The sequence below is a fragment of the Oncorhynchus nerka genome, linkage group LG26 (assembly GCF_034236695.1).
Source record: "Oncorhynchus nerka isolate Pitt River linkage group LG26, Oner_Uvic_2.0, whole genome shotgun sequence".
Lineage (NCBI taxonomy): Eukaryota > Metazoa > Chordata > Actinopteri > Salmoniformes > Salmonidae > Oncorhynchus > Oncorhynchus nerka.
The window spans coordinates 46032161-46056702 of record NC_088421.1 but is presented as its reverse complement, the minus strand read 5'-3'; the positions used below and the strand labels follow the sequence as shown (position 1 = coordinate 46056702).

The 24542-nt window shown below is 46.7% G+C and overlaps 1 pseudogene; it reads right to left on the bottom strand.

Moving 5' to 3' along the window:
• LOC115120313 (cdc42 effector protein 4-like) overlaps positions 1-24075 on the bottom strand; it is a 48456-nt pseudogene extending 24381 nt beyond the window's left edge.
• Between the last annotated feature and the right edge of the window lie 467 nt (positions 24076-24542).

The window sequence follows — 24542 nt, the reverse complement described above, 5'->3', positions numbered from 1 at the left end:
ACTACACCTGTTGTATTCAGCATTTCACTGTAAGGTCTACCTACACCTGTTGTATTCAGCATTTCACTGTAAGGTCTACTACACCTGTTGTATTCAGCATTTCACTGTAAGGTCTACTACACCTGTTGTATTCAGCATTTCACTGTAAGGTCTACCTACACCTGTTGTATTCAGCATTTCACTGTAAGGTCTACTACACCTGTTGTATTCAGCATTTCACTGTAAGGTCTACTACACCTGTTGTATTCAGCATTTCACTGTAAGGTCTACCTACACCTGTTGTATTCAGCATTTCACTGTAAGGTCTACTACACCTGTTGTATTCAGCATTTCACTGTAAGGTCTACTACACCTGCTGTATTCAGCATTTCACTGTAAGGTCTACTACACCTGTTGTATTCAGCATTTCACTGTAAGGTCTACCTACACCTGTTGTATTCAGCATTTCACTGTAAGGTCTACCACACCTGTTGTATTCAGCATTTCACTGTAAGGTCTACTACACCTGTTGTATTCAGCATTTCACTGTAAGGTCTACCTACACCTGTTGTAGTCAGCATTTCACTGTAAGGTCTACTACACCTGTTGTAGTCAGCATTTCACTGTAAGGTCTACCTACACCTGTTGTATTCAGCATTTCACTGTAAGGTCTACTACACCTGTTGTATTCAGCATTTCACTGTAAGGTCTACCTACACCTGTTGTATTCAGCATTTCACTGTAAGGTCTACCTACACCTGTTGTATTCAGCATTTCACTGTAAGGTCTACTACACCTGTTGTATTCAGCATTTCACTGTAAGGTCTACTACACCTGTTGTATTCAGCATTTCACTGTAAGGTCTACTACACCTGTTGTATTCAGCATTTCACTGTAAGGTCTACTACACCTGTTGTATTCAGCATTTCACTGTAAGGTCTACTACACCTGTTGTATTCAGCATTTCACTGTAAGGTCTACTACACCTGTTGTCTTCGGCACGTGACTAATGCAAATTGATTTGATTTTAAAAGGCTAGCAAGCTTGTTATGTTTTTACCCAGGCTAAAGCCAGCTAGTCGGGCTGCCGGCAAGCTACTACTAGCAAGGGAAGGCCAATCATTCATCAGCAAATGCCATTCTAGAATACACTTTTGGGAAAGGGTTATAAACCACAATTTGCAAAGACCAAGACCCCTCTACTTTCACTGCACATGTGTCTAGCTGTACAAGATTGTGTGTGTTGAATGTCAGATCATCAGTTGAGATGTTTCACAGCACCCACAGTATGTTATGCATGGTTCATCTCTCTGACATCCTGCTAGCTCAGGCCCCATAATTCACTTCTGGGTCAAAGGTCAGGGTCGTGCTGAGTGTGTTGGGGTGTGGGAGGAAGGCAATGTTTAGACTGAATGTCTCTCTCCACCCTTTTCAATCTTTCTCATTATCTCTCTCGCTCTACCGCTCTCTCTCTCTCTGAACATTGTGAAATATGGTTTGCAACATACAGACTGTGGGATATTCAAGTATTTAAATCCCATCGGGGAGAATGAATACTTTAGTACAGTGATGACAGAACACTGCAATCTATGAATGTCCATTATAGTACAGACACCCCAGCTGTTTCTCTTCTCTGTGTTCTGTTCTCTCTGTGTTCTCTGTGTTCTGACTCACGTGACATGGATGTTGCATTTTGTCAAAGAGCGTGTGCGTGTGTGTTGTAAACGTGTGTTTGAAAAGTCAATTCCCAAGCAGTGACCCCCGAGTTCCCACGGTGACTCACCAACAGCCTTCACACACACACACACGTTCCAATCCATCCCTAAATATGTTCCTCTTTTCCTCATCATGTGACATCTGGTCAGGAAGACATTGTGGAATTCCAGAGCGTTTTCCCAACAGTATTCTTACCCTGGGAACGCCATGGAAACACCGTGGTAACTTTGTCTGCTTCCCAAAGGGCACCCTATTCCCTATGTAGTGCACTTCTTTTGACCAGAGCCCATAGGGCCCATCACTATACAGGAAACAGGCTGCCTTTGGGGACGTGCACTCTAAATGTTAGGTGTTTATAGGTTACATATAGGTTACTGACTGTGGTATATTTTCTGGTTCATTAAGACCCAACATTATGGGGAGAGAAAGCCCTGAACACTAATCATGAGAAAGGCCAACGAGTGGGTTCCACGAGGCTTTAACGTTCAGCTTCCTGTAAAACAGACAGATTTCCTCCACTTCAATCAGAGTTCATTAGAGGCAAAACACACTTGGTTTGATTGAGTTGAAAGACAAATGCTGTGGAGTTGTACTGTAGCTACTAAAATAAATTATTCCATCACACACACACACACACTGTGAGGAAATGACAGCAGTAACAGCCGCTGTGGGAGCTGTAACCTGAGTTAGGAGGAGAAATATTCACTAATCTCCATTCATAAATAACACTGTGCATTATGTTTTACAACCCTCAACTGAATACCTCATCCACTCCTTCAGATTACAGATCTCTACATTACTAACAGCCCAGCTCCATTAGAGGGACTTTACTGACCCTTCAGATCTCTACATTACTAACAGCCCAGCTCCATTAGAGGGACTTTACTGACCCTTCAGATTACAGAACTCTACATTACTAACAGCCCAGCTCCATTAGAGGGACTTTACTGACCCTTCAGATCTCTACATTACTAACAGCCCAGCTCCATTAGAGGGACTTTACTGACCCTTCAGATCTCTACATTACTAACAGCCCAGCTCCATTAGAGGGAGTTTACTGACCCTTCAGATTACAGAACTCTACATTACTAACAGCCCAGCTCCATTAGAGGGAGTTACTGACCCTTCAGATTACAGAACTCTACATTACTAACAGCCCAGCTCCATTAGAGGGAGTTTAATGACCCTTCAGATCTCTACATTACTAACAGCCCAGCTCCATTAGAGGGAGTTACTGACCCTTCAGATTACAGAACTCTACATTACTAACAGCCCAGCTTCATTAGAGGAGTTTACTGACCCTTCAGATTACAGAACTCTACATTACTAACAGCCCAGCTTCATTAGGAGTTTACTGACCCTTCAGATTACAGAACTCTACATTACTAACAGCCCAGCTCCATTAGAGGGAGTTTACTAACTCTTCAGATTACACCATGCAGCCCATCCACCCCAGAGAAGGTGGTAGCCCCCTCCCCCACCATGCAGCCCATCCAACCCCAGAGAAGGTGGTATCCCCCTCCCCCACCACGCAGCCCATCCAACCCCAGAGAAGGTGGTATCCCCCTCCCCCACCACGCAGCCCATCCAACACCAGAGAAGGTGGTATCCCCCTCCCCCACCACGCAGCCCATCCAACCCCAGAGAAGGTGATATCCCCCTCCCCCACCATGCAGCCCATCCAACCCCAGAGAAGGTGGTATCCCCCACCATGCAGCCCATCCAACCCCAGAGAAGGTGGTATCCCCCCCTCCCCCACCATGCAGCCCATCCAACCCAAGAGAAGGTGGTATCCCCTCCCCCACCATGCAGCCCATCCAACCCCAAAGGTGGTATCCCCCTCCCCCACCATGCAGCCCATCCAACCCTAGAGAAGGTGGCATCCCCTCCCCCACCAAGCAGCCCATCCAACCCCAGAGAAGGTGGTATCCCCTCCCCCACCACGCAGCCCAACCAACCCCAGAGAAGGTGGTATCCCCTCCCCCACCACGCTGCCCATCCAACCCCAGAGAAGGTGGTATCCCCTCCCCCACCACGCAGCCCATCCAACCCCAGAGAAGGTGGTATCCCCCTCCCCACCACGCAGCCCATCCAACCCCAGAGAAGGTGGTATCCCCTCCCCCACCACGCAGCCCATCCAACCCCAGAGAAGGTGGTATCCCCCCCTCCCCCACCAGGCAGCCCATCCAACCCCAGAGAAGGTGGTATCCCCTCCCCACCATGCAGCCCATCCAACCCCAGAGAAGGTGGTATCCCCCTCCCCCACCATGCAGCCCATCCAACCCCAGAGAAGGTGGTATCCCCCTCCCCCACCATGCAGCCCATCCAACCCCAGAGAAGGTGGTATCCCCTCCCCCACCATGCTGCCCATCCAACCCCAGAGAAGGTGGTGCAGCCCATCCAACCCCAGAGAAGGTGGTATCCCCCTCCCCCACCATGCAGCCCATCCAACCCCAGAGAAGGTGGTATCCCCTCCCCCACCATGCTGCCCATCCAACCCCAGAGAAGGTGACTGAAGCTGGGCAGTCAGTCTGGACAGTCAGTCTGGAGCCAATAAAAACTACTGACCTGGATAGAGTGATGAAAGGATGACCTGAGGGCATGGGGGGAGGGGGATGGGGTCACATATGGCCCAATCCACAAGACCTGGAAACAGCGACCGGCTATGGCAGCTAGGCAGGCTTGTTCTAGATGTTCATTCTACACAGGGTTACCCAGACTGGGTTTCTTCAGAGATCTGCCTCTTATCCCAGTCATTCCCCAGACTGTTGGACATAAGACCTGGGAATAAGAACAGACTAGAATAGTCTATTTCAATCTTTTACAGTAGACTCCTCTAGCTACTGATGACATTGGAAGTTTCCAGACATCGGTGACCTGGGTTATATTACACTATTCAGAGATTTGCTACTAGTCCCAGTAATTCACCAGACAGTTGGTCTCTGCTAGATGTCAGTCTTTACTGCACCAAGTAACTTGCTGGGCCGTGCCGGACTCCTAGCAGGCTGCTGGGCCGTGCCGGACTCCTAGCAGGCTGCTGGGCCGTGCCGGACTCCTAGCAGGCTGCTGGGCCGTGCCGGACTCCTAGCAGGCTGCTGGGCCGTGCCGGACTCCTAGCAGGATGCTGGGTTGTGCCGGACTCCTAGCAGGCTGCTGGGCCGTGCCAGAGTCCTATACATGTATCTAGAGAGGTTTCTGTCTGAACGTTCCTAGAGCCACTTCCTCCTCAGTAGCCAAGGAAAAAGGCTCTGTAGCCACTGCCACACTTCAGAGCTGCACGGTTTATTTCTGACAGGTTTTAGACCTGTAAAGACGTCCAGTGAAAGCAGATACGTCATTAGTTTGACACCACAACACAACACCGCCTTGGATGCACACGATCCCGAACGCTAATCCATAAAAACATCTGAAATTCACTGCTCTGTTTTGTTTGTTTACGGCAGGTCATTTCATAGGGAACTGTCACTCTAGCATTGTTACATCACCAACATCTAGAGAATGGAGGCGTTGCCATGGCAGCCGTTCTCAAACCTGGCCAAGCTCTTAATGTATGTCTCTGGGTCGTGCTACACAGCCACTTACCAGAGGTGAACGTCCCATTTAGAAGAGAAACAGCCCAAACACAGAGAGAAACAGCCCATTATCTCTCCATCAGACCAACAGGGTGGGACCATGCAGACAGCAGCACAATAATGACTTACTGTCGGGGGACATCGTTTTAAAAGGAGCATGTTGCACTTTCAATGAATCATTGGCAAATAGATGTTCTATATTTAGAAGTCTGTCTAGGATAAATTGTCATGACGCAGAAAACAGGCCTTTCTGTTGGCTGACTGATGTCCAGAGTATATAGGCCAGAGTCAGACTAACCGTAGACCACGGTGTGAGCTGGTTACTCCTCTGTCTCTCCTCACACCTCCACCCACACAGAGGTGTGTGTTGTGAACCCTGCAGTGTGTCAACCAACCCTGTGGTGTGAACGAACGCCGTCGTGTTAAACCATAGTGCTGCCATCACCTCCAACCATCAGCGCTCACCTAACGTGTGTGTGTGAGGTCATCAGCATTGCTCGTGTCACACCTCCCACGCGGACAACATGGGGATGCAGCGTGTTCTATGGAATGCTGCTCTCTCCTCTCAGGATCCAAGAGAGACCGTTAGGAACATGTTTCTACTAGTTTCAAATAGCAGCCTGTTCCCTATATAGTCCACTACTTCTGACCAGAGCCCTATGGGGCCTAGTGCACCCTATGGGCGATCCTGCATGGGTTTAAAAGATAAGCCTGAAAGATAAACAAAGTGCGTTCAACTATGGCTTGTTGATACAAAAGGTGTTGACTGTAAGGTCAAAAGTAGTGCACTAAAACAGGGGAATATGGTGCCACTTGTGACGTAGACTCCATGTGCTGTGACCTCTGTCCTGTTACTGAGCTGCTGCTTAAAACACTGACAAGAATTACAGGTGACTAAACCTCCAAAACACCACCAGGAAGAAGGAAAAGAATTACAGAGGAACGGGATCAGGGGGAACAGGGTCAGGAAGAGAGGGAGGGGGAGGAAGAGGGGGACGGGGGTCAGGGAGGGTGAGGAAGAGAGGGACGGGGTCAGAGAGGGAGGGGGTGGAAGAGGGGGACAGGGTCAGGAAGAGAGGGACGGGGTCAGGAAGAGAGGGGGAGGAAGAGGGGGGTCAGGGTCAGGGAGGGGAGGAAGAGAGGGACCGGGTCAGGGAGGGGAGGAAGAGAGGGACAGCAGTGGCTTCTTCTGTGGTGGCTTCTTCTGTGGTGTCCTCCCAGTAACACAATTCTTGTTTAGTGTTTAGACTCGTCAACAGAGATGTTAGCATGTTCCAGAGATTGACACTCTAGGATTGTTCTTAACCCCATTGAGCATTCTGCTCTGTGCTCTTCCAGTCATCTTTGCAGGACGACCACTCTTAGAGAGAGTAGCAACAGTGCTGAACTTTCTCCATTTATAGACAATTTGAATATCAAGGCTTTTAGAGATACTTTGGTAACCCTTTCCAACTTTATGCAAGTCAAAATTCTGATTCTCAAGATCTTGCACACTAATGAGATGCTATTGAGCCCACACTACTACACTGTCTGAGCCAAGGACTACATGCTTTCTGGCAAGTTTTGATTACAATACTGGGTGGGGTTAAAATATTTTATACGACATACATAACTTTTTTGTTAACTAGTAAATAGTAGCTTACAGTGAAGTGTGTTTAAATAATTTCTAACTTGTTAACAATTTCTGCTACTTAATTTTTGCTACCATGTGGGTTTTAGCTTGCTTGAACCTGCTAACTGAGGAGTGTTAGTTCACCTATTTCCATACATGTTTAATTTTTCAAACATTTATCTTACAAAGGAGTTGTTTAATCTAACTGCTTAACTATTTATCTGTACGTGTTGTTGTATGTGGGGTTCTAATATTTACAGGAAAATGCCACGGGCACTACCTGATGTGTGGAGACATTTCACTGCAGCTAATGTATAAAGAAAAGCTGTGTACATTTGCAAATACTGTGCCAACTCATATGTGAAGAACACAACAGATGCAGAATCATCTGGCCAAGTGCATAAAGTTCCCCCAGGGTTCACAAACTCTGACAAAAGTCCCTCTTACTTCTATTCGAGGTGAAAATGATTAATCAGACTCCTTATCGATAGCAACAGCTCATGGTCCTATTGGAATCAGAAGTATATTTTACTCAATGGAGGAAAGTATTCAGATAAATTATGAATGTCTTGCTCGGAGCTGTGTATGCAACTGGTTCACCTCTGATGCTCACAGACGATGTGTATTAGAAGATATTTCTGAATGTTCTTCGCTCAGCATACACCCCTCCAACCAGACATGCTTTATCTACTCATTTGCTGATATCAGAGTTCAAGTGAAGGTCAAGCAAATCATAGAGAAAGCAGACTGTATTACAATCATCTCTGATGGTCAGTCGAATGTTCGTGGGCAAGGAATAATTAACTACATCATCTCCACCCCTCAACCAGTATTCTACAAGAGCACATTGCAGATGAGTTGAAGGCAGTCATCAATGACCTTGGACCACAGAAGGTATTTGCACTGGTGACCGACAATGCTGTGAACATGAAGGCTGCTTGGTCTAAAGTGGAGGAGTCCTACCCTCACATCACACCCATTGGCTGTGCTGCTCATGCTTTGAATCTGCTCCTCAAGGAAATCATGACACTGAAAACAATGGATACACTCTACAAGAGAGCCAAGGAAATGGTTAGGTATGTGAAAGGTCATCAGGTTATAGCATTAATCTATCACACCAAGCAAAGTGAGAAGAATAAGAGCACCACATTGAAGCTGCCCAGCAACACCTGTTGGGGTGGTGTTGTCATCATGTTTGACAGTCTCCTGGAGGGGAAGGAGTCTCTCCAAGAAATGGTCATATCACAGTCTGCCGATATGGACAGCCCCATCAAGAGGATCCTCCTGGATGATGTATTTTGGGAGAGCGTGGTAAACAGCCTGAAACTCCTGAAACCTATAGCAGTAGCCATTGCACGGGTTGAGGGAGACAATGTCATCCTGTCTGATGTTCTCTGCTTGCAGATGTAAGAGAATAAATCCGTACTGCCCTGCCCACTTCACTGTTGCTCCAAGCAGAGGAAACTGCAGATCTGAAATACATCAAAAAGCATGAAGACTTCTGCCTGATGCCCAAACACGCCGCAGCGTACATGTTGAACCCCAAGTATGCGGGCAAGAGCATCCTGTCTGGTGCAGCGATCAACCAGGCCTATGGCGTCATCACTACCATGTCTCGCCACCTTGGCCTGGATGAGGACAAGGTTCTTGGCAGTCTGGCAAAGTACACTTCCAAGCAAAGGCTTTAGGATGGAGATGCAATATGGCAGTCGTGCCAACATATCTCATCAGCCACCTGGTGGAAGGGACTTTGTGGATCTGAGGCTCTTTCCCCTGTTGCCTCCATCATCCTCCAAATCCCACCAACATCAGCCGCCTCAGAGCGCAACTGGTCCTTGTTTGGGAACACACACACACACACACACACACACACACCAAGGCATGCAACAGGCTGACCAATACAAGGGTTGAAAGATTGGTGGCCATCCAGGCAAATTTGAGGCTTTTTGAGCCTGACAACGAGCCATCCTCAACAAAGTTGGAAAGTGACAGTGAAGATGAGGCCTCAGAGTCTGATGTTCAAGAGGTGGACATTGAGGAGGTCCAGGGAGAAGACATGGAAGCCTGAGAGGAAGACAACCAAAGCTTTAGTTTCTAGACTATCATTTTAGAGATGCAATAGATCATTGAGGATCATTCAATTCAATTCCCTTTATTTTGTTGTTCAGTGAAATCATCTCATGTGAAGAGTCAACTCATTTATTTAAAGTTTATTTTGTAACTACATTAATTTTTTTAATGTATATAGGAAGTATTTAATCATTTGCAATTATGTCTACTTATAAGGTAAAAGGTTTGTCTCCATATATGGTAAGGTAAATATATCCAATGCAAAAAAACATCTACATTTAAATGGTATAAATATTATTTCTATTAATTCCCACGGAAAGTTTCCACCTCTGAATATTCCCCAAAATGTGCAACCCTACTAGGGAATAGCAAATAAACATTTTGTGAGTGTTGTTTTAATAGGGCAGGGCAGCTCTAACAAACATCTCCAATCTGGTCTCATTGATTGGACTCCAGGTCAGCTGACTCCTGACTCCAACTAGCTTTTGGAGGGTCATTAGCCCAGGGGGTTCACATACTTTTCCAACGTACACTGTGAATGTTTAAATAATCTATTCAGTATAGACAAGAAAAAGACATTAATTAGTGTGTTATTAGTTTAAGCACACTGGGTTTGTATGTTGTTGTGACTTAGATGAAGATCAGATCTGATGACCATTTAATGCAGAAATCCTGGTAATTCCAGAGGGTTTATACCTACTGGTTCCTGCCACTGTACACACAGGCATTATATTCAATTAACTCCAACTAACCATCCACTTTTTTCACCACCGCCTCCAGTTTGGCACCAGTACATTTACAACAGAGACCGTGATACAGTAGGATAAATAAACGTGTTTAAAGAAAACAAAAAGGATATTTCATGCTGAAACCCTCATTAAATACCAATGATATTCACTAAGTTGATGGTTTGTATTCAGGATAATGATTTACAGATTTCTTGTGCTATTATTATTTTTAAATCTTATCTTTGAATATTTGACATGCTATAAGGCCACACAGAGGGCCGAAGGTAATTACACACATCTGGGATAATCTGAAGGACCCAAAAGGGACACTAGATGTCTTGTGAAAAAATAAAATCCTTGAACGTTACCAAAACGCTGGTAGTTTACTGGTAAATGTTGACATTTTCCAATAATATACCCTCCCTTTTCAAGCGTTGCACAGAGTGATGTAATGGCACTGAGCATGGCATCTAGAAGTAAACAGGCAGAGGCCTTCAGAGGGGGCACCTCCCTCCATGGCATTTAGAAGACTTACTACACAGCCTAAAGAGAGTGGACACAGTGAAGGTGAAGGAGATCAGAACAGAGTGGAACTCCGGAACAGTCAAGGAATATTCAAATGCATTCTAATTCTCAGCCATCTAAAAATTATACACTTTTATCAGAAGTAAGATATGTGGGATGGGTAAGTTTTCCCCCTTAAAATTACTGCTGTCCTCAGTTCCTAAACCACACGGCTTGGCCTTCCAGTTCACCAGCTGGACCAAAGACTTGACCTCATTGGTTGGACTAATTGGTGAACATCTGAGACACACATCCATGGCTGTTGAACTGTGTTCTGCACTGCACAGCGCTAAAGGAATGTTCCTAATTACACTAGAAAGATAAGTTAACTGACATCAGTTAGCTTTACATGGCAATTACTGGTGACACGCACTGTGGCGGTACAGGGAGTGTGTGTGTGTGTGTGTGTGTAAAGGTCTGAGCTCACAGGAAGGGCAGGGGGAGTAGGAGTCTCCCATATCAACAGAAATTAACTCGGGGACACACACATCAATCCATACTCTAAACAAATAAACAGACACTACTCTAAACCAACCAGCAGCAATAGGGTTTTAATTACGTGGTACTGTACTTCTAAACTGTACTGTGAGTGTGTGTGCTTCCTGACCTTTCACTGTTACCTTTAGATGCATCAGAATGTTGACGTCTGTTCAGAGAGAGCAGAGGACTGTGTGACGAGAAGAGAGAGAGCAGAGGACTGTGTGACGACGAGAGAGAGAGCAGAGGACTGTGTGAGAGAGCAGAGGACTGTGTGATGAGAGCAGAGGACTGTGTGACGACGAGAGGGAGAGCAGAGGACTGTGTGACGAGAGAGAGAGAGCAGAGGACTGTGTGACGACGAGAGAGAGAGCAGAGGACTGTGTGACGACGAGAGAGAGAGCAGAGGACTGTGTGACGACGAGAGGGAGAGCAGAGGACTGTGACGACGAGAGGGAGAGCAGAGGACTGTGTGACGACGAGAGAGAGAGCAGAGGACTGTGACGACGAGAGGGAGAGCAGAGGACTGTGTGACGACGAGAGAGAGAGCAGAGGACTGTGTGACGACGAGAGGGAGAGCAGAGGACTGTAACGACGAGAGAGAGAGCAGAGGACTGTGTGACGACGAGAGGGAGAGCAGAGGACTGTGTGACGAGGAGAGGGAGAGCAGAGGACTGTGTGACGACGAGAGAGAGAGCAGAGGACTGTGTGACGACGAGAGAGAGAGCAGAGGACTGTGTGACGACGAGAGAGAGAGCAGAGGACTGTGTGACGACGAGAGGGAGAGCAGAGGACTGTAACGACGAGAGAGAGCAGAGGACTGTGTGACGAGGAGAGGGAGAGCAGAGGACTGTGTGATGACGAGAGAGAGAGCAGAGGACTGTGACGACGAGAGAGGGAGAGCAGAGGACTGTGTGACGAGAAGAGAGAGAGCAGAGGACTGTGTGACGAGAGAGAGAGAGCAGAGGACTGTGTGACGACGAGAGAGAGAGCAGAGGACTGTGTGACGACGAGAGAGAGAGCAGAGGACTGTGACGACGAGAGAGAGAGAGCAGAGGACTGTGTGACGACGAGAGAGAGAGCAGAGGACTGTGTGACGAGAGAGAGAGAGAGCAGAGGACTGTGTGACGACGAGAGAGAGAGCAGAGGAGCAGAGAGAGCAGAGGACTGTGACGACGAGAGAGAGAGCAGAGGACTGTGTGACGACGAGAGGGAGAGCAGAGGACTGTGTGACGAGGAGAGGGAGAGCAGAGGACTGTGTGACGACGAGAGAGAGAGCAGAGGACTGTGTGACGACGAGAGAGAGAGCAGAGGACTGTGTGACGACGAGAGAGAGAGCAGAGGACTGTGTGACGACGAGAGGGAGAGCAGAGGACTGTAAGAGAGAGAGAGCAGAGGACTGTGTGACGAGGAGAGGGAGAGCAGAGGACTGTGTGACGACGAGAAAGAGAGCAGAGGACTGTAACGACGAGAGAGAGCAGAGGACTGTGTGACGACGAGAGGGAGAGCAGAGGACTGTAACGACGAGAGAGAGAGAGCAGAGGACTGTAACGACGAGAGAGAGAGAGCAGAGGACTGTGTGACGAGAGAGAGAGAGAGCAGAGGACTGTGTGACGAGGAGAGAGAGAGCAGAGGACTGTGTGACGACGAGAGAGAGAGCAGAGGACTGTGTGACGACGAGAGAGAGAGCAGAGGACTGTGACGACGAGAGAGAGAGCAGAGGACTGTGACGACGAGAGAGAGAGCAGAGGACTGTGACGACGAGAGAGAGAGCAGAGGACTGACGACGAGAGAGAGAGCAGAGGACTGTGTGACGAGGAGAGAGCAGAGGACTGTGTGACGACGAGAGAGAGAGAGCAGAGGACTGTGTGACGAAGAGAGAGAGAGCAGAGGACTGTGTGACGAGGAGAGAGAGCAGAGGACTGTGTAACGAGAGAGAGAGAGCAGAGGACTGTGTGACGACGAGAGAGAGAGAGCAGAGGACTGTGTGACGACGAGAGAGAGAGAGCAGAGGACTGTGTAACGACGAGAGAGAGAGAGCAGAGGACTGTGTGACGACGAGAGAGAGAGAGAGAGAGCAGAGGACTGTGTGACGACGAGAGAGAGAGAGAGCAGAGGACTGTAACGACGAGAGAGAGAGCAGAGGACTGTGTAACGACGAGAGAGAGCAGAGGACTGTAACGACGAGAGAGAGAGCAGAGGACTGTATAATGATGATAGTGTAGAGGACTGTATAATGATGAGAGTGTAGAGGACTGTATAATGATGAGAGTGTAGAGGACTGTATAATGTTGAGAGTGTAGAGGACTGTATAATGTTGAGAGTGTAGAGTACTGTATAATGATGAGAGAGTGTAGAGGACTGTATAATGATGAGAGTGTAGAGGACTGTATAATGTTGAGAGTGTAGAGGACTGTATAATGTTGAGAGTGTAGAGGACTGTATAATGTTGAGAGAGTGTAGAGGACTGTATAATGATGAGAGAGTGTAGAGGACTGTATAATGTTGAGAGAGTGTAGAGGACTGTATAATGTTGAGAGAGTGTAGAGGACTGTATAATGTTGAGAGTGTAGAGGACTGTATAATGTTGAGAGAGTGTAGAGGACTGTATAATGATGAGAGAGTGTAGAGGACTGTATAATGTTGAGAGTGTAGAGGACTGTATAATGTTGAGAGAGTGTAGAGGACTGTATAATGATGAGAGAGTGTAGAGGACTGTATAATGTTGAGAGAGTGTAGAGGACTGTATAATGATGAGAGAGTGTAGAGGACTGTATAATGATGAGAGTGTAGAGGACTGTATAATGATGAGAGAGTGTAGAGGACTGTATAATGATGAGAGAGTGTAGAGGACTGTATAATGTTGAGAGAGTGTAGAGGACTGTATAATGATGAGAGAGTGTAGAGGACTGTATAATGTTGAGAGTGTAGAGGACTGTATAATGAGAGTTGAGGACTGTATAATGTTGAGAGAGGACTGTATAATGTTGAGAGAGTGTAGAGGACTGTATAATGTTGAGAGTGTAGAGGACTGTATAATGATGAGAGTGTAGAGGACTGTATAATGTTGAGAGTGTAGAGGACTGTATAATGATGAGAGAGTGTAGAGGACTGTATAATGACGAGAGGGAGAGCAGAGGACTGTGTGACGAGGAGAGGGAGAGCAGAGGACTGTGTAACGACGAGAGAGAGAGTGAGCGAGAGAGAGGACTGTGCCACGAGAGAGTGAGCAGAGGACTGTGTGAATGTTGAGAGAGAGAGCAGAGGACTGTGTAAGAGCAGAGGACTGTGTCGAGAGGGAGAGCAGAGGACTAACGACGAGAGAGCAGAGGACTGTGTGACTGTATAAGAGGAGAGCAGAGGACTGTATACGAGGAGAGGGAGAGCAGAGGACTGGGTGACGACGAGAAAGAGAGAGCAGAGGACTGTGTGACGACGAGAAAGAGAGAGCAGACTATAGGGGACTGTATAAGGAGAGAGAGAGAGAGGACTGTCAGTTGGGAGAGAGTGCAGAGGACTGTATAATGAGAGAGAGAGCAGAGGACTGTGATAAGAGAGAGAGAGAGCAGAGGACAGAGAGAGCAGAGGACTGTGTGAGAGTGAGAGGACTGACTATAAGCAGAGGATGAGAGAGTGAGAGCAGAGGACTGTATAGAGCAGAGGACTGTGTGACGAGAGGGAGAGCAGAGGACTGTATAATGAGAGAGAGAGAGAGGACTGTGCAGAGGACTGTATAATGTTGAGAGAGCAGAGGACTGTATAATGAGAGAGAGGCAGAGGACTGTATAATGAGAGGGAGAGTGTGGGAGATAAGAGAGAGCAGAGGACTAGGGTGAGGACTGTATAATGATGAGAGAGAGCAGAGGTTGGCAGAGACTGTATAAGAGAGAGAGCAGAGGACTGTATAATGATGAGAGAGAGCTGTAGGAATGATGAGAGGAGTATAATGATGGACTGAGGACTGTATAATGATGAGAGAGAGTAGAGGATACAGAGTGCAGAGGACATAGGAGAGGAGAGCAAAGAGACTGTATAATGTTGAGAGGGAGAGGACTGTGTAATGATGAGAGAGTGTAGAGGACTGTATAATTTAGAGTTGGGGTGAGCAGGTTGGGACGACAGACTGTGTGACGAGAGAGAGAGAGCAGAGGACTGTGACGAGGAGAGAGAGAGAGCAGAGGACTGTGTACTTAGTTACTTAGTTAGCAGAGGACTGTGACGACGAGAGAAGGAGAGGTGTCAGTTGGGACAGACTACGAGAGAGAGAGAGCAGAGGACTGTGTGACGACGAGAGGGGAGCAGAGGTGTCAGTTGGGAGAGAGAGAGCAGAGGACTGTAGCAGATGAGAGAGAGTCAGAGGACTGACTAAGAGAGGACAGGGTGTCAGTTGGGAGAGAGACAGAGCAGAGGACTGTATAATGATGAGAGAGAGAGCAGAGGACTGTATAATGATGAGAGTGTAGAGGACTGTATAATGATGAGAGTGTAGAGGACTGTATAATGTTGAGAGTGTAGAGGACTGTATAATGTTGAGAGTGTAGAGGACTGTATAATGTTGAGAGAGTGTAGAGGACTGTATAATGATGAGAGAGTGTAGAGGACTGTATAATGTTGGTAGAGGACAGATAATGATGAGAGAGGAGAGGACTGTATAATGTTGAGAGTGTAGAGACTGTATAATGATGGGACAGTGGACTGTATAATGTTGAGAGTGTAGAGACTGTATAATGTTGAGAGTGTAGAGGTGAGAGTTGGGACTGATAATGTTGAGAGGACTGTATAATGATGAGAGTGTAGAGGACTGTATAATGTTGAGAGTGTAGAGGACTGTATAATGAGAGAGTGTAGAGGACTGTATAATGATATAGAGGGTGTGTAGAGGACTGTATAATGTTGAGAGAGTGTAGAGGACTGTATAATGATGAGAGAGTGTAGAGGACTGTATAATAGATGGGAGAGTGTACAGTATAATGACTGTATAATGTGAGAGAGTAGAGGACTGTATAATGATGAGAGTGTAGAGGACTGTATAATGTTGAGAGAGTGTAGAGGACTGTATAATGATGAGAGTGTAGAGGACTGTATAATGATGAGAGTGTAGAGGACTGTATAATGTTGAGAGTGTAGAGGACTGTATAATGATGAGAGTGTCAGAGGACTGATAATGACTGAGAGTGTAGAGGACTGTATAATGTTGGAGATAGAGACTGTATAATGTTGAGAGTGTAGAGGACTGTATAATGATGAGAGTGTAGAGGACTGTATAATGATGAGAGAGTGTAGAGGACTGTATAATGATGAGAGTGTAGAGGGTATAATGATGAGTGTGTAGAGGACTGTATAATGTTGAGAGAGTGTAGAGGACTGTATAATGATGAGGAGTGTAGAGGACTGTATAATGTTGGGTGTAGAGACTGTATAATGTTGAGAGAGTGTAGAGGACTGTATAATGTTGAGAGTGTAGATGACTGAATGGGATAATGATGAGAGAGTGTAGAGGACTGTATAATGGGGAGAGAGTGTAGTTGGGATATAATGATGAGAGAGTGTAGAGGACTGGGATAAGATGAGAGAGGACAGGACTGTATAATGATGAGAGAGTGTAGAGGACTGTATAATGATGAGAGTGTAGAGGATACAGACTATAATGATGACAGGGTGTCAGACTGGGATAAGATGAGAGAGTGTAGTGGACTGTATAATGATGAGAGTGTAGAGGACTGTATAATGATGAGAGTGTAGAGGACTGTATAATGTTGAGAGAGTGTAGAGGACTGTATAATGTTGAGAGTGTAGAGGACTGTATAATGTTGAGAGAGTGTAGAGGACTGTATAATGATGAGAGAGTGTAGAGGACTGTATAATGATGGGTGTAGAGGACTGTATAATGAGAGTGTAGAGGACTGTATAATGTTGAGAGTGTAGAGGACTGTATAATGATGAGAGTGTAGAGGACTGTATAATGAGGAGTGTAGAGGACTGTATAATGATGATAGAGGACTGTATAATGTTGAGAGAGTGTAGAGGACTGTATAATGTTGAGAGTGTAGAGGACTGTATAATGTTGAGAGTGTAGAGGACTGTATAATGAGAGAGTGTAGAGGACTGTATAATGAGAGACTGTATAATGAGAGGAGAGGTGTAATGTTGAGGAGTGTAGAGACTGTATAATGATGAGAGAGTGTAGAGGACTGTATAATGATGAGAGAGTGTAGAGGACTGTATAATGTTGAGAGTGTAGAGGACTGTATAATGATGAGAGTGTAGAGGACTGTATAATATTGAGAGAGTGTAGAGGACTGTATAATGATGAGAGAGTGTAGAGGACTGTATAATGTTGAGAGAGTGTAGAGGACTGTATAATGATGAGAGTGTAGAGGACTGTATAATGATGAGAGTGTAGAGGACTGTATAATGTTGAGAGTGTAGAGGACTGTATAATGATGAGAGTGTAGAGGACTGTATAATGTTGAGAGTGTAGAGGACTGTATAATGTTGAGAGTGTAGAGGACTGTATAATGATGAGAGTGTAGAGGACTGTATAATGATGAGAGTGTAGAGGACTGTATAATGTTGAGAGAGTGTAGAGGACTGTATAATGATGAGAGAGTGTAGAGGACTGTATAATGTTGAGAGAGTGTAGAGGACTGTATAATGATGAGAGTGTAGAGGACTGTATAATGTTGAGAGGTAGAGGTCTGTATAATGATGAGAGAGTATAGAGGACTGTATAATGTTGGGATAGAGACTGTATAATGTTGAGAGTGTAGAGGACTGTATAATGTTGGAGATAGAGGACTGTATAAGTGGAGAGTGTAGAGGACTGTATAATGTTGAGAGTGTGGGTATAATGTTGAGAGTGTAGAGGACTGTATAATGATGAGGATACAGGACTGTATAATGAGGAGACAGAGGACTGTATAATGTTGAGAGAGTGTAGAGGACTGTATAATGTTGAGAGTGTAGAGGACTGTATAATGATGAGAGTAGAGGACTGTATAATGATGAGAGTGTAGAGGACTGTATAATGTTGAGAGAGTGTAGAGGACTGTATAATGCTGAGAGTGTAGAGGACTGTATAATGCTGAGAGTGTAGAGGACTGTATAATGATGAGAGAGTGTAGAGGACTGTATAATGATGAGAGTGTAGAGGACTGTATAATGATGAGAGTGTAGAGGACTGTATAATGATGAGAGTGTAGAGGACTGTATAATGATGAGAGTGTAGAGGACTGTATAATGATGAGAGTGTAGAGGACTGTATAATGATGAGAGTGTAGAGGACTGTATAATGATGAGAGTGTAGAGGACTGTATAATGATGAGAGAGTGTAGAGGACTGTATAATGATGAGAGTGTAGAGGACTGTATAATGATGAGAGAGTGTCGAGGACTGTATAATGATGAGAGAGTGTAGAGGACTGTATAATGTTGAGAGTGTAGAGGACTGTATAATGATGAGAGTGTAGAGGACTGTATAATGATGAGAGTGTAGAGGACTGTATAATGATGAGAGTGTAGAGGACTGTATAATGAGTCGGACGTCCTTGGGACCCCAGATAGCAGGAGGTTGCTGAATAAACATGCCCTCTGGCTTGTGAACAAACTCTACTAACACGCTGGCACACACACACACACACACACACAGTATTATTATCAGGCCTGAAACAAAAGGGTCACAGGAACAAACACAGTATTCACAGTGACATTTGAGACTCACCAAACCCCCTTGGAATTTAGATGTTGGGGCAACATAACAGGGGTTACATCAAGTGTGCTGTGCCACAGTGAACGAACCAAAGGTCAACTCCTGTGCACAAATCACAGACCTAGTTACTTAGTTACTTAGTTACAGACCGTTAGAAGGGTGTCAGTTGGGATACAGACTATAGGGGACAGGGTGTCAGTTGGGATACAGACTAGAGGGGACAAGGACAGTTGGGATACAGACTATAGAGGACAGGGTGTCAGTTGGGATACAGACTATAGAGGACAGGGTGTCAGTTGGGATACAGACTATAGTGGACAGGGTGTCAGTTGGGATACAGACTATAGAGGACAGGGTGTCAGTTGGGATACAGACTAGAGGGGACAGGGACAGTTGGGATACAGATTATAGAGGACAGGGTCAGTTGGGATACAGACTATAGAGGACAGGGTGTCAGTTGGGATACAGACTAGAGGGGACAGGGACAGTTGGGATACAGATTATAGAGGACAGGGTCAGTTGGGATACAGACTATAGGGGACAGGGTCAGTTGGGATACAGACTATAGAGGACAGGGTGTCAGTTGGGATACAGATTATAGAGGACAGGGTCAGTTGGGATACAGACTATAGGGGACAGGGTGTCAGTTGGGATACAGACTATAGGGGACAGGGTGTCAGTTGGGATACAGACTATAGGGGACAGGGTGTCAGTTGGGATACAGACTATAGAGGACAGGGTGTCAGTTGGGATACAGACTATAGAGGACAGGGGCAGTTGGGATACAGACTATAGAGGACAGGGTGTCAGTTGGGATACAGACTAGAGGGGACAGGGTGTCAGTTGGGATACAGATTATAGAGGACAGGGTCAGTTGGGATACAGACTATAGAGGACAGGGTCAGTTGGGATACAGACTATAGGGGACAGGGTCAGTTGGGATACAGACTATAGGGGACAGGGTGTCAGTTGGGATACAGACTATAGGGGACAGGGTGTCAGTTGGGATACAGACTATAGGGGACAGGGTGTCAGTTGGGATACAGACTATAGAGGACAGGGTGTCAGTTGGGATACAGACTATAGAGGACAGGGTGTCAGTTGGGATACAGACTATAGGGGACAGGGTGTCAGTTGGGATACAGACTATAGGGGACAGGGTCAGTTGGGATACAGACTATAGGGGACAGGGTGTCAGTTGGGATACAGACTATAGGGGACAGGGTGTCAGTTGGGATACAGACTATAGGGACAGGGTGTCAGTTGGGATACAGACTATAGGGGACAGGGTGTCAGTTGGGATACAGACTATAGAGGACAGGCTGTCAGTTGGGATACAGACTATAGGGGACAGGGTGTCAGTTGGGATACAGACTATAGGGGACAGGGTGTCTGTTGGGATACAGACTATAGGGGACAGGGTGTCAGTTGGGATACAGACTATAGGGGACAGGGTGTCAGTTGGGATACAGACTATAGGGGACAGGGTGTCAGCTGGGATACAGACTAGAGGGGACAGGGTGTCAGTTGGGATACAGACTATAGGGGACAGGGTGTCAGCTGGGATACAGACTATAGGGGACAGGGTGTCAGCTGGGATACAGACTATAGTGGACAGGGTGTCAGCTGGGATACAGACTATAGTGGACAGGGTGTCAGCTGGGATACAGAATATAGTGGACAGGGTGTCAGCTGGGATACAACCTGTCAGAACAGTAAACAGTCAGGATCAGAGGAGGAGAACCAATGATACAGATGGATCCATTACAACTTCAAAGTGTCCCTGAAAGACCAACTTCTAAGTGTTGAACTGGCAACGCAACATCAGTCAACCAAACTACAGGGTACAACCCTTCACCACATACTCAGTATCATTCAGCTAAGTGTCACAGTCCACAGAGACATTCCTAGGAGAAAATAACAGTTTATGTTGGAATTTCCTGGAATGTCAACCCCCATACACACATGTACACACACATTCTATGACAGAGTTCAGTTTAAAGCAGGATGCATGGCCTTCCCCCCCTACAAAGACATGCCCCGCCCCCCTACAAAGACATGGCTTTCCTCCCACAACACAGTACATGGTGAGAGACAGAACACAGCGGTTCACAGCTGTCACACAGGAACACAGACACATGAAAAGATCCATTCAGTTAATGACAATTGAAACGTTTGATTTATCCGCCAATATTCTTGATTCAACAAAACGTTAGAAACCTGAGTGCAACGTAGGGTAGGCAACTACCTAATTTGTCCAATGAGAAACGATTGGTTTGGTTGAATTTTCCATTGCACATTTTTTTTTAAATAAAGTTTAGTTCTAATAACCCCCCCATTATGACAGGAGGACCAGAGAAAGTGTGTCCCAAATGTCTCCCTATTCTCTCTATCCGCCCCTATGGGCCCTGGTCAGAAGTAGTGCACCGTAGAGTGACTATGGTGCCATTTGGAACACAGACAGTAGAGGACTCCCAGCCAATGAGCTGATCTGATGCCCAGTGACACAGACCTGGTTGCCATGTCAACAGTCTCTCTGGCGGGGAGGATAAGGGTTTGGGAGAATGGGATGCACTTTGACCAGTGTACCAGAGCATACACACACGCACGTTGAGAGGCTAAACAGTAGGTGAAATGTCTGCTACGAAGTGTGTGTGTGTGTGTGTGTGTGTGTGTGTGTGTGTGTGTGTGTGTGTGTGTGTGTGTGTGTGTGTGTGCGTGTGTGTGTGTGTACAGTTTTGGACTTAACAGGGTCAGTTTGTCCATTCTGTCCCCAGCAGTTCCACTTTATCTAATGTCTGCTGGTTAATGATTGAACATTTCTCTGGTCTGAGATCCAAACTCACTTCTCCCAATGCTGCAGAGGGAGTTGGCAAAAATGCATTTTCTCAGAAAAGATATCACCGGCCATCACGCTCCCCTGGTCTAGACAACGTGTCCAGGAGCTACAGCCCCACTGTCTCACCGGAGTCACCATCCTCATAGATTCAGGCCATCACGCTCCCCTGGTCTAGACAATGTGTCCAGGAGCTACAGCCCCACCATCTTCATAGATTCAGACCATCACGCTCCCCTGGTCTAGACAACGTATCCAGGAGCTACAGCCCCACTGTCTCACCATCTTCATAGATTCAGACCATCACGCTCCCCTGGTCTAGACAACGTATCCAGGAGCTACAGCCCCACTGTCTCACCATCTTCATAGATTCAGACCATCACGGTCCCCTGGTCTAGACAACGTATCCAGGAGCTACAGCCCCACTGTCTCACCATCCTCATAGATTCAGACCATCACGCTCCCCTGGTCTAGACAATGTGTCCAGGAGCTACAGCCCCACTGTCTCACCGGAGTCACCATCCTCATAGATTCAGACCATCACGCTCCCCTGGTCTAGACAACGTATCCAGGAGCTACAGCCCCACTGTCTCACCATCCTCATAGATTCAGGCCATCACGCTCCCCTGGTCTAGACAACGTGTCCAGGAGCTACAGCCCCACTGTCTCACCATCCTCATAGATTCAGGCCATCACCCTCCCCTGGTCTAGACAACGTATCCAGGAGCTACAGCCCCACTGTCTCACCATCCTCATAGATTCAGACCATCACGCTCCCCTGGTCTAGACAACGTATCCAGGAGCTACAGCCCCACTGTCTCACCATCCTCATAGATTCAGGCCATCACGCTCCCCTGGTCTAGACAACGTATCCAGGAGCTACAGCCCCACTGTCTCACCATCCTCATAGATTCAGGCCATCACGCTCCCTGGTCTAGACAACGTATCCAGGAGCTACAGCCCCACTGTCTCACCATCCTCATAGATTCAGACCATCACGCTCCCCTGGTCTAGACAACGTATCCAGGAGCTACAGCCCCACTGTCTCACCATCCTCATAGATTCAGACCATCACGCTCCCCTGGTCTAGACAACGTATCCAGGAGCTACAGCCCCACTGTCTCACCATCCTCATAGATTCAGACCATCACGCTCCCTGGTCTAGACAACGTATCCAGGAGCTACAGCCCCACTGTCTCACCATCCTCATAGATTCAGACCATCACGCTCCCTGGTCTAGACAACGTATCCAGGAGCTACAGCCCCACTGTCTCACCATCCTCATAGATTCAGACCATCACGCTCCCCTGGTCTAGACAACGTATCCAGGAGCTACAGCCCCACTGTCTCACCATCCTCATAGATTCAGACCATCACGCTCCCCTGGTCTAGACAACGTATCCAGGAGCTACAGCCCCACTGTCTCACCATCCTCATAGATTCAGACCATCACGCTCCCCTGGTCTAGACAACGTATCCAGGAGCTACAGCCCCACTGTCTCACCATCCTCATAGATTCAGGCCATCACGCTCCCCTGGTCTAGACAACGTATCCAGGAGCTACAGCCCCACTGTCTCACCATCCTCATAGATTCAGGCCATCACGCTCCCCTGGTCTAGACAACGTATCCAGGAGCTACAGCCCCACTGTCTCACCATCCTCATAGATTCAGACCATCACGCTCCCCTGGTCTAGACAACGTATCCAGGAGCTACAGCCCCACTTGCCTTCAATACAAGCGACGCTTTTCTTTTTACCATAATAATAAAAAGTGACTCGCGCCATATTTCTTTGAATTCCTTTAAGCTACACAACTTCTAAATGAATCAGTCGAATATAAAGTTAAGAAATATGAAAATAATTATAAGTCCACTGAAAGCAGAATTTTAACAGAAAACCTAAAAAAAAACACCGTCTTATTCTATTGAGTTCAAGACGCAAAGCAAATGATCATGAACCCAGACACAGAAAAGGCAACAAAGTAACACGAGCCTATTTTTGCAACATCGTTGCATTCAATAAACAGGCACCCGGCAGCGCCCAAAACCACCGCATGTTGCAATTGGCTGTTCTTTGTAATGTGAGGAATAATCTACACTCGACATAAAGGAGACAACTACTCCAATTAAACTGTTAAAAAGAGAATCATGAAATGACCCTAAACCCAGTTTCAATACGGCCGAGGATCACTGACGGGGAACAGTAAGTAGCCTGGTTGATGATTACAAAAGCGTCTCCGCTCCTAATATTCACCCCCCCCCCCTATCTGCGCTTCTGTCTGTTTGTAAGCTGCATGCACTATGATCAAGACGGAATAAAAGAGCCACAATTAAGTTTTTTTTTTATGAATCTAATTTAAAGCGCATGCATAGGCCACGCGGAACTCACCGTGAAAAGCATCCCATCTACAAGGCGTTGATCCGCGTGACAGTTTCAAAGAGGCCCCAGGTTCAAGACAAGGGCGCGTTCATCACACAACAACGTTGTCTGTTGGCTTGTCTTGCAGTAGGCTAGGATCCGCTCAACAACGGGTCCAGGCAAAATGTAGAGAATATATATCCTATCGACTCTTCCAAACTCCCAATTCTAATATTTTTATTTTGAAAAAAAAACAAATCAGCACCAAAATAAGATAGTGAAGTTGGTTAAAAGAGTAAAATAGTAGCTATGATGCATCCTCTGTGCTTCTGTCAGGGGTTGCTGTACACCGGTGCAACGTTCATCGCGTTTCCACTGCTTTCGTGAGTCTGACCACGCCCCTCCCACATGGCGTCTTAAAGCGATAGAGGGGTATTCTAGAATTAGGCCATTCTCACTGTACTGAGACCGACTAAAGGCGCTGGGTGGGCCCCGCATGTTTTCCAAACAGAGATGGGCAATGAATGATTGTCACATTCAAATTTGTGTGTGTGTGTGTGTGGGCCAACAGGTACCATATCTCACACAGCCAAAGGAGGGGATAGGTAGACCTATAGTCACATGACTTACTGTCCAGGAAGGGGATAGGTAGACCTATAGTCACATGATTTACTGCCCAGGAAGGGGATAGGTAGACCTATAGTCACATGACTTACTGCCCAGACCTATAGTCACATGACTTACTGCCCAGGAAGGGGATAGGTAGACCTATAGTCACATGACTTACTGCCCAGGGAGGGGAAAGGTAGACCTATAGTCACATGACTTACTGCCCAGGGAGGGGAAAGGTAGACCTATAGTCACATGACTTACTGCCCAGGGAGGGGAAAGGTAGACCTATAGTCACATGACTTACTGCCCAG